Source organism: Rutidosis leptorrhynchoides, chromosome 6 (assembly GCF_046630445.1).
Source record: "Rutidosis leptorrhynchoides isolate AG116_Rl617_1_P2 chromosome 6, CSIRO_AGI_Rlap_v1, whole genome shotgun sequence".
Classification (NCBI taxonomy): domain Eukaryota; kingdom Viridiplantae; phylum Streptophyta; class Magnoliopsida; order Asterales; family Asteraceae; genus Rutidosis; species Rutidosis leptorrhynchoides.
In genome coordinates, this window is record NC_092338.1 from 4,238,281 (window position 1) to 4,250,606 (window position 12,326).

The following is a 12,326-nucleotide window of genomic DNA, read 5'->3' on the forward strand; positions in this document are numbered from 1 at the left end:
CTCTTCGCTCATATTCATGGTGTGTCGAGTAGTCGGTGCCATTTGCTTCAAAATAGCCAACTGAATCGAGTTAATCATACAGAATATTAAGAGTAGTCAATAGTATTTCGTAGCATAATATGAACTCATTTATAAAAGCTTTTTCTTCATAATAGCGTTTTATAAGTTTAAATTCGGGTACTACCTACCCGTTAAGTTCATACTTAGTAGCTAATATACAATTCAACTACTACAATTCCATATGAAAAACTGATTATAATAATATATCACATATTAATATTTTTCAAACTTACAACATCGCTATATTACATATAACATGAAATATAGTACACTTTGATACAGGACAGTTTTGAAGATAAATCTAGTTAATACGCAAGTTGTTCAACAAAGGAAATAAAGACACGTAGTTCATAAGTCCAGAAACAAGTCATGCATTCTGGTTTTACTTAGACAACTTCCCATCCTTGGTCTTGTGGAAAATAACCGTTATGACCATTGGCTAGGCAGCATGTTGTAACGTCGTCAAAAGGACGAGGGTTTCGTAATGTCCAACAGCCCCGTAATAATCTAAAAACCTTGTTTCTCACCCCAACTACTGAATCCGTCACTTGTGGGAAAGTTTTATTTAAAAGGTGCAATCCGATGTTCTTTTTCTCACTTTGGTAAGAAGCGAACATCACTAACCCGTAAGCATAACATGCTTCTTTATGTTGCATGTTAGAAGCTCTTTCTAATTCACGAAATCCTATGTTGGGATATGTTGAGTCAAAATAGGTTCTTAACCCGTAGCGTAAAATTTCATTTGGGTTCCCCGCATTTAACGCTTTAAAGAAAACACGGCGTAACTTATGGTCTCCCCAATGTGATATACCCCACCTATCAAAGGAAAGCCTTTTATAAACTAAGGCATTTCCGGAAAGTCTTTCAAATGTTTGACAAGTTAATTTTGCCATAACTAAATGTGCTGATGAATTCTGACCGACTCTAGACAAGATTTCCTCAATCATATCCTCTGGTAGGTCTTCTAAAATATTCGGTCGTCTGCCCTTAACGTCCATTTTGTTTTTATACTGTAAAATAGACAAGGATTAGATTCGTAAAAGATAATTAACAAACAATACAAGCAATTTTTACATAGAACATAAAAGTACAAGCACACTACAATACATATAATACACAACATGATTACAACCCTTTAATCTGAATCACTGGTTTCTTCTTCTTCGGACTTGGTTCGTTTTCCTAATTTTCTAGGAATATATGGTGTTCCTCTAAAACGAGCCGTCGTTTTATATAATGGTTTAGAAAAAACCTGGTGGTTTAGAGGTTCCCGGGTCATTGTTACATTTTAGGAAATACGGATGTTGTCGATACATATAAAGTTCATCGGGGTTGGAATCGGGTTTCTCTATTTTTATACCTTTTCCCTTATTATTTTCTTTCGCTTTATTAAATTGGGTCGAGGTAATTTCTATAACATCATCGGAATCCTTATCGGGATCCGATACATCGGAAAATTGGTAATCTTCCCAATATTTTGCTTCCTCAGCGGAAACACCATTGACCATTATTAACTTTGGTCCGTTGGTTGAGGATTTTTTTTTATTTAATCGATTTACTATAGGTATCAATATTTCTTCCTCCGAAACCTCTTCTTCTTCTGGTTCCTCCTCTTCCGATTCCTCATCTTCTGGTTCCTCTTCTTCCGGTTCCTCCTCTTCCGGTTCCTCCTCTTCCGGTTCCTCTTCGGGAATTTGTGAATCTTCTCAAAATATATTCGACTCTTCATTATTATTAGGTGAATCAATGGGATTTGCACTAGAGGTAGACATCTATCACACAATATCAAACATGTTAAGAGATTAATATATCACATAATATTTACATGTTAACAATATATAGTTTCCAATAAAAAAATATGTTAAGCAATCGTTTTTTTTTTCTAAAGAAAAACACGGTCGAAGTCCAGACTCACTAATGCATCCTAACAAACTCGGTAAGACACACTAATGCAATTTTCTGGTTCTCTAAGACCAACGCTCGGATACCAACTGAAATGTCCCGTTCATATTGATTATAAACGTTCCATATTAATTGATTTCTTCGCGAAGTTTTGACCTCTATATGAGACGTTTTTCAAAGACTGCATTCATTTTTAAAACAACCATAACCTTTATTTTATTGATAAAGGTTTAAAAAGCATTACGTAGATTATCAAATAATGATAATGTGATGATCGCTCCAAATCCATATGGACGAACACGTCATTCATTGATTTCATTGCGAGGTATTTGACCTCTATATGATACGTTTTGTAAACATTGCATTCTTTTGAAAAGGTACACCATAAATGAATATTTAAATCAAAGGTTTTCGACATCTGATGATTTCTACATATAGACAATCACCGTATATAATAGTTTACAATAGTACTTTCGTTGACAATGCAGTCAAAATAAGGTACATGATGATGAATTGGTGAATGCAACATTTTCTTGAAAAATATGCCATATAAGACTCCATGTACATAGCTTGTCTATCATATAAGAAAACAGCGGAAGACTTCTAGGGAACCTGAGAATAAACATGCTAACAAGTGTCAACACAAAGGTTGGTGAGTTCATAGTTTTAATGTTTTGCATAATCTGTACATAAAGGTGGATCACAAGATTTCAGTTGTTTCATCCAGAAATGTTTATCAAAATATTCTACGAAATTGAGCACCCTGGTAACTAAACTTAACGTATATATAATTTGTACCCTTTGTATAATCATCTTAAAAATACACGCAAACCAACGTGTACGCTTCTCAAATGGCATACGTCCGTTAAAAGGCAAGTGCTCAAGCTCGGACGGGGATATCAAGCCCTATGGATCCATATATAACTACTCGCGCCCACCAGTTCTTATAACTGTAGTGACCCGGGAATTTCCGACCAAATTTAAACTTGAATCTTTATATATTTCCGACACGATAAGCAAAGTCTGTAATGTTGAGTCTCAAAATTTTGAACTGTTTCATATAGTCAATTGACCTTCGATGATTCTCGAAAATTCACGAACAATTAATTTCAAATAGATATGTAAATATATATATATGTATATATTATAACTTGAATACATTATTTAGGAATGCTAGTTCAATTAACAAAGATAATAATGAAAAATTATATATTAACAATGGAAGTTAATATATGTAATATATATATAATTGATATACATAAGTAGTTAAATGAATATTGTAATATAAATATTTGGGATTTTTCAGTGTACTTTTATCCATTATCAACGGAATACGAATTTCAGTCCGTAAATGAAATAGTAGACGACGGCTAACTTAATCACGTTTTAATTTTATATTATAATTATTATTATATTATTATTATTTACTCCGTGATAAATTGAAACAAGATTCTCTGCAAATAATTCTATGACTACTTTTTATGGATTGAAATCCACTAGCTTTATGTATGTATATTTAAATTGTCATATTACAAGATGATAACCCATCACCCACACATGTTTGTTGTTATTACTTCTATATTATTGTTAGTGTTTTTGAACGAGACCCACTTGGATTGTTGCTGTAGTTCGAATGTACAAACAGAAACCACCATCCTACCACTGCTCAAATTTCCTTTCTGTTATCCACCTATTCTATCACTTTCTATATTATTTAACCTTTATATATATCCTATGTATCTAACTCACTATACATATATATCCACATACACTACATCTATGAGATTTATGATTGTTGAACTATTTCTAATTGATTAATTGATGGACTCATTTGAGTTTTACTATTTTACTTTTGATAATATCTAATCTATATATATATATATATATATATATATATATATATATATATATATATATATATATATATATATATATACATTACATGTAACCCACTATCCCCACCCTTGCATTATTTTTCTCTTGCTTCTTCTTGTTTATCCGAGAACCACCTTTGGAACACTCACCATGACCCCAAGTTTGAAAATATATCGATCATCATTCGTTTCGGTCTCAACCAACAAACACATGGACGAACTAGTGGGTTACCGCTACTGCTATATTACTGTCTTCTATGTTCCTGTTTCACCACCAAAAATCACACCTCAAGCAACCATTAAACTTCACCATTAGATACCATTACCTACGCCTGCATACAACTTCTATTCGGATACAACCATCGCAAAACAAACACCATCACCAAATGTGTTTACCAAACAAAAATCTAACTAGTAACATTTAGACATCATTTATTTTCTTCTTGCCCAACTCAATACGGGATTTTCCAACCACACCATCAAGCCACAACCACCAAGGCTCCACTACCCTAAACCATGAACAAACCATCTTAAAAAAAAAAAAAATGGAGAACCTCAACCTACAAAACAACTTGTTACAATTAAAGACGGCTGTTCGAAATACTTCTTGTTTCCTTCGTGAATTTAGCTTGAACCAAATCACCTTCATCATCTTTTTCTCTATATAGATATGTTCATACATACACCACTACTTACAACCTACAAAACACCACCACTAAACAATCGCCACCCTACAGCAATCGATCACCACCACCTTCATCAAGGTTATCAAACAAACCATTTTTTTTAACTATTACCCGCTCATTATGTTTCTACTTCTATATTCGATTTCTGTTGCCACCTTATTTTTTTTTTTATCAAAACTCACTGCTGCTGCACCTGATTATCATTTCTGTCTACTTTCGTTACTCACTACTATCCTCTACAACTATTACCATTTGAAATTGATTTTGATAACAACCACTATAGGCTGCAACTTTTACTCGCAATAGATTTCTGCTTTGCTGCTGCACTTATATATATTCCGATTTCAAATTAACAAAGATGGATAAAGCGAATGATTAATAAAGATGGAACTACTAGTGAGTGTTTCTTTATCCTCTACATGGCCGACACAAACCTAACAAGTTAACCCACTTATGCAAGTTGATAATTAAATATTTGGCTACTTGATAGACTAAGAAAAACACATAAAGTTGTGTTTGACTGCTTTTTAGATGATGCCATTGTAGTCGATTAGTGTATGGGTACCACAAGAATAGATTAGCAAATATTTTTCTTTTAACAACCGAGTTCTATTGGGTTTGTTATGAGTAATGGGCCGAGATTTATGAATTGTTGGACTTCTAGATCATATGGATTAGTGGTGAGTTAAATCTTTGGCCCATACAAAATAAGGTGTAGATAGAATGAGATAGTAATTGATGAGGACTGTGGAACGAAGAGACAGAATTAATTATGATCATATACATAATCGTGATTTTACATTAAGGTTAATAATGATGGTTATGATGTCAAGGACGAATCTATGATGTTACCAAGAGATTAACGAATAGTGTATGATGATTTCATGAATTGTGATGAGATGATGATAAATTTTATGATGAGTTAGGATGATAATAAATAAGAATCGTAAAAGATAATGATATTGATAAAAACTCGAAAGATAATGATTAGGATCACGATCTCATGACTAAGATTATGATGATGATGATGGTGATTCATTATGATAATGATTATGATCGTGAATGGAGAAGATGAAACAGAAAAATGGGATAAATAAATTTAAAACCTGTATTATATTAGAAAAACAAGTTAGTGCAGATGGTTTGGGAGTCTGTTAGGGGAAACAAGAGGTCGCGGAAACAATTTAAAGTTGGGTGTTATTTCAGAATTGAAATACATAGAGTAATGGTTAAGGATGTTATCGGGTTAGCGGGACGTCGCGGGTTCAAAACCGGACTTGGGCATTTTTTTTGGGACTACTTCTTTGAGGTAGTTATTTATTTATTTACTTATCATTATTATTATTCTTATTATTATTACCATTATAGTTATTAAAATAAATGTTAGTAATATTATTATTAGTAAAATCATTATTTTTATAGTTATTATTATTAGTAGTATAATTATCCTTATCATTATCATTGTCATTATCATTAATATTATTATTATTTTTATTATTATTATTTTTATTATCATTATTATTATTATTATTATTATGATTACTACTTTTATATTAACAATACTATTATAACAAATAAATATATTCTATATAAGATTATATATATTCCAACTACCATAATATTACATATATTTATATATATTAAGATTATTTATATAAATATTTACATATAACAAATTATTGATTTTAAATATAATATTAAACTATATAAATATTAATTATTTTAAATATATACAAATTTAATATATAAGATATATAATTTAAGATATAATATATGAATTTATTTGATTACAATTATATGTGTTAATATATATATAAATGATATAGGTTCGTGAATCCGAAGCCAACCCTGCATTTTTCAGTATCATCGTATGAATATTTTTACTACAAAATATTGTAGGGTGAGTTTCATTTGATCCCTTTTTACTCATTACATTTTTGGGCTGAGAATACATGCAAATGCTTTATTAACTGTTTTACAATATTTATATGCGCGAGTTTCATTTGCTCCCTTTTTAAATGCGTTTGCAATATATATTTTTAGGACTGAGAATACATGCGCTGCTTTTATAACTGTTTTACGAAATAGACACAAGTAATCAAAACTACATTCTATGGCTGGATTATTAAATCGAATATGCCCCTTTTTAGTCTGGAAATCTAAGAATTAGGGAACAGACACCCTAATTGACGCGAACTCTAAAGATAGATCTATCGGGCCCAACAAGCCCCATCCAAAGTACCGGATGCTTTAGTACTTCGAAATTTATATCATGTCCGAAGGAGGATCCCGGAATGATGGGGATATTCTTATATGTATATTGTGAATGTCGATTACCAGGTGTTCAATCCATATGAATGATATTTTAGTCTCTATGCATGGGACGTATGTTTATGAGAAATGGAACTATGAAATCTTGTGGTCTATTAAAATTATGAAATGATTCTTTATGATAAACTAATGAACTCACCAACCTTTTGGTTGACACTTTAAAGCATGTTTATTCTCAGGTATGAAAGAAATCTCCCACTGTGTATTAGCTCATATTAGAGACATTACTTGGAGTCATTCATGGCATATTTCAAAAGACGTTGCATTTGAGTCGTTGAGTTCATAAAGATTATTATCAAGTCAATTATAGTTAGATGTATTATGAAATGGTATGCATGCCGTCAACTTTCGATGTAATGAAAGATTGTCTTTTCAAAAACGAATGCAATGTTTGTAAATGTATCATATAGAGGTCAAGTACCTCGCGATGTAATCAACTGTTGTGAATCGTTTATAATCGATATGGACTTCGTCCGGATGGATTAGGACGGGTTACTACAGGTGGTATCAGAGCGGTGGTCTTAGCGAACCAGGTCTTGCATTAGTGTGTTTAACTGATAGTTGTTAAGATGCATTAGTGAGTCTGGACTTCGACCGTGTCTACATGTCAAAAGTTTTGCTTATCATTTCGTGTCAAAAATTACCTGCTTAACATTCTTAGTCTAGACACGTCATACTGCCTTTATTGCATAGATAGTGTATAGACAAATTCATATCTTAGCGTATCTATTACAGTAGACTCTGCCTTATATCTTCCGTAGATTCCTCCGTAACTTATGGGATTCTAGTATTATATATGCATATGTAAATTATGTATTGCAGGGTACTAATCTACATCCTATAATCTATTTCTTATTGAATATCCTTCATCTGACCGTAAGAGATGAATCCCTCATCCAGTTCGAATTCCTCGGATTCCGACAGCTATTCCGATATAGAGTATCACCTAAGCTCCGAAAGCAGTGTCACCGAAATGAATCAACCAATCATCCATCCCCAATTCATCTGATGGGTTCGTAGTCGACTTAACCGATTGAGACGAGAAGAAGGCGATCCCTTCCACCCACCAACCTGCACTCTTGGCGAAGAACCTGAAGCATTCACTGGCGAACCAATCTGAAACACTATTTTCTCCCTCATTACCCGAATATCTCGCCATGATTATATTTTATCCAAAATTCTAAACCTTATTCCTCCGATCGTTCTGACCGACAATCATTCCAGAGTAATAGAAGAAGTCAACGAGCTTCGCGCTCGAGTAGTGGCTTTGGAAATTATGGTGCAAAAATTACCAGCTTCAGTAACATCACTGACATCAACAGCACCACCAATATCAGCACCAACAACACAAGCCTCAACATCCGCATCACAAGCCTCAACCTCACAATCTGTACCCCAAGTACAATCTTGTTCTACATGACATTCTACACTGTTTATCTTCATTCTACATGGGAACTATGTAACCTCTAATGTTTTAGAGATTATGTATTCTAGTTCTAACGATAAATCAAATGAGATTAATATCATATTAACTCATTAAATCCATGATTACACCTGAAGAAAATATATATGTATATATATTTTCATAAAGATTGTAAAAAAAAAAAATTCTTTTGAACAAACTGTTAATGGTGAAAATATTTTAACGGGTAGGTAATACCCGATGAATATTTAGATTTCACAGTAACATGTTACACTGTACATCCTTCAAATCCGTTTCAACGGTCACTTACTATCCTACATACAACCACACATATATGTATCCGTTCACCAAAGAACAACTATTTTCATTCAAATTTAATTTCATATTCGGATTTTGACCGATCAAAATCCAAGTCAAGATTTAACAGAAGACATCACTTTTAGATTCCTACATCCTTCGAAGCCTTACTTTGAATTCAAAACTGTGCCAGATCCATTGGCGTGTTATTAGCGAAAATAACTTTACAATACCTCTCCAAAATTAGCAAATTTTGTCACAGCTCCAGCAAATTAACTTCGACTTTCATTCGGATTAGCTTATTATAACTTTGATATATAAGTTTGCCACTTGATTTCATCTTAAACCTCATTTGTATCTTGACGATTACAATTTGCGTTCAAACCCTTCATGATTCTCGAAAACACCTCAATCGAGAGGATGAACCAACCGCACTTCATCTACGGAAGAAAAGATTGATGCATATAGTTATGCACCTGAAAAACACTCGAAGCCTGAGTAAACGTTCAACACGTATCTGTGCTAGCTCCTTTGGTATTGTTATTACCGAAAATAGTATTCCAATTCTTTTTCAAAGTAGTCAGTTTTGTCACAGCTCCAGCAAGTCAACTTCGACTTTTCAGTCAAAACAGCCTTATTATAACCTTGATATATACGTTGCTTTTTCGCCTGAACCATTTATATTCCACCACATTAGCAGTAAGCTTATCAGCAACTGTAATGATCTAGGATTTTTTGAAAAATCATTATATTTATCAAAACCCCATCATTTACTCATCTGCATCTTGTAACAAGAATTGCCATATGAATCATCGGGAATTAGCAATCAGTATTTTGAAATCTCGCAGCATGCCTATGCCAATAGTTATATGTGTACATATAACGTCTATCATCTGGACTTACATGCTTGAATGTGAAGTTTCTGAAAAACACCCCGAACTGCGAACTATTCCTCGAAATGCTGATGAAGCAGCAAAAACCGTAAACGACCTTAATTGTTGGAAGTTTTATGAAAAAAAAAAAAAAAAATTAGTATGTTAGAAAAGTTCAGAAAAGTTGGAACTGGAAAACGAATTGAGCTAACCACGAAGGAGACCAAGGAAAAATACAAGAACTATACCCTATATTCAAAGAATCCAGGTAATTCTGGATCCAATGAAACCTTCAACGTATATCTTGCTCCGTAGTCATGTTAAAATCTTGCGGAAAATTTTTCTTCATCGACCTTCGAACTTAGAAACTCTAAAATATCATCTTAAATATCTTCGATATTTATGAGGATATTTTCATAAATATTCTTGTCCGAAATTATCTATCTCTTCGTGTTTTCCGTATTCCATTATATTGGAAACTTCTGTAAAACCTAAGTATAAATTATGAATGAATTGTGGAGAAGTGTTGGGAATTAAAGCATGAGTTAGTATAATATAATGACGCCCGGCCAACGTGATTATATTACAGTAAGTCATGCTGAGTTTCTAATGAAACGTGATGATGGTTCACAGTGGATCATACCATCATCGTGTGCCATGTTACATAACTCTTTCATTCTAATTCACCTCTGAACATATCAAGAAAATATATTCTTGATAGTTCTATTCTCAGTAATTCTGGTAATTTGACAAATCAAATCGTGCTATTACGTTCTTTCTTGATTAGAACATTAAGTTCATTCGAAACTCCATACTTACGAATTCTGGACCATTACTCGTCTTATTAGAGGTCGAGAAGAGAATAAAAAGGCAAAGAGCTCCGAAACGTAAGGGAAGATATAAAACTCGACAACAACACTGAAATCACAAACCGTATACATTAATACGAATAGCAATATAAAGACACGGTATAATTAAGAATAGTATCACCCCAAGGTAATGGTAGAAGTAAACAGATTGTTCCGGTAGAATTTGGAAAAGGAGAATGATTGTTGTGATAGTAAGGATAAGGATAAGGATCAGAACTGGATTAAGCATTTTCAAAAATCTTTTGAATTTGGAATTGAGTATAAAAGTGGTGAAAACTAATGGAATGGAAAAGGTAAATTTATAATGGAAATATCAGACAGAGTAATCAAGGTAGATCACCGTATTTAATTATAGAGATCTTAATTTCCTTATTCGTCGAAGAATCAAATCTTTTAGATTTCGAAGATTTTCTTTAAATCCCTTAAATTCCGGAATTCAACCAAGACAACGTCAAAAGATATGACGCACCTTATGTTCTAAATTCATCCCTGATTAAGTCAAAAGCTAAGACGAATCTCTATTTCTTCATTTCATTCTTTCGTGATAGCTTCACTCGTACGCTTCGAATAAACGAATTATTTTATCCAGGTTACACCCTGTGATAAAATTCTATTTATCAACTCATATTTGTCATGAAAACATTCTTATTGTTAGCCATGACAACCTCACTCAAATTTCGGGACGAAATTTCTTTAACGGGTAGGTACTGTAGTGACCCGGGAATTTCCGACCAAATTTAAACTTGAATCTTTATATATTTCCGACACGATAAGGAAAGTCTGTAATGTTGAGTCTCAAAATTTTGAACTGTTTCATATAGTCAATTGACCTTCGATGATTCTCGACAATTCACGAACAATTAATTTCAAATAGATATGTAAATATATATATGTATATATTATAACTTGAATACATTATTTAGGAATGCTAGTTCAATTAACAAAGATAAAAATGAAAAATTATATATTAACAATGGAAGTTAATATATGTAATATATATATAATTGATATACATAAGTAGTTAAATGAATATTGTAATATAAATATTTGGGATTTTTCAGTGTACTTTTATCCATTATCAACGGAATACGAATTTCAGTCCGTAAATGAAATAGTAGACGACGGCTAACTTAATCACGTTTTAATTTTATATTATAATTATTATTATATTATTATTATTTACTCCGTGATAAATTGAAACAAGATTCTCTGCAAATAATTCTATGACTACTTTTTATGGATTGAAATCCACTAGCTTTATGTATGTATATTTAAATTGTCATATTACAAGATGATAACCCATCACCCACACATGTTTGTTGTTATTACTTCTATATTATTGTTAGTGTTTTTGAACGAGACCCACTTGGATTGTTGCTGTGGTTCGAATGTACAAACAGAAACCACCATCCTACCACTGCTCAAATTTCCTTTCTGTTATCCACCTATTCTATCACTTTCTATATTATTTAACCTTTATATATATCCTATGTATCTAACTCACTATACATATATATCCACATACACTGCATCTATGAGATTTATGATTGTTGAACTATTTCTAATTGATTAATTGATGGACTCATTTGAGTTTTACTATTTTACTTTTGATAATATATATATATATATATATATATATATATATATATATATATATATATATATATATATATATATATATATATATATATATATATATATATATATTACATGTAACCCACTATCCCCACCCTTGCATTATTTTTCTCTTGCTTCTTCTTGTTTATTCGAGAACCACCTTTGGAACACTCACCATGACCCCAAGTTTGAAAATATATCGATCATCATTCGTTTCGGTCTCAACCAACAAACACATGGACGAACTAGTGGGTTACCGCTACTGCTATATTACTGTCTTCTATGTTCCTGTTTCACCACCAAAAATCACACCTCAAGCAACCATTAAACTTCACCATTAGATACCATTACCTACGCCTGCATACAACTTCTATTCGGATACAACCATCGCAAAA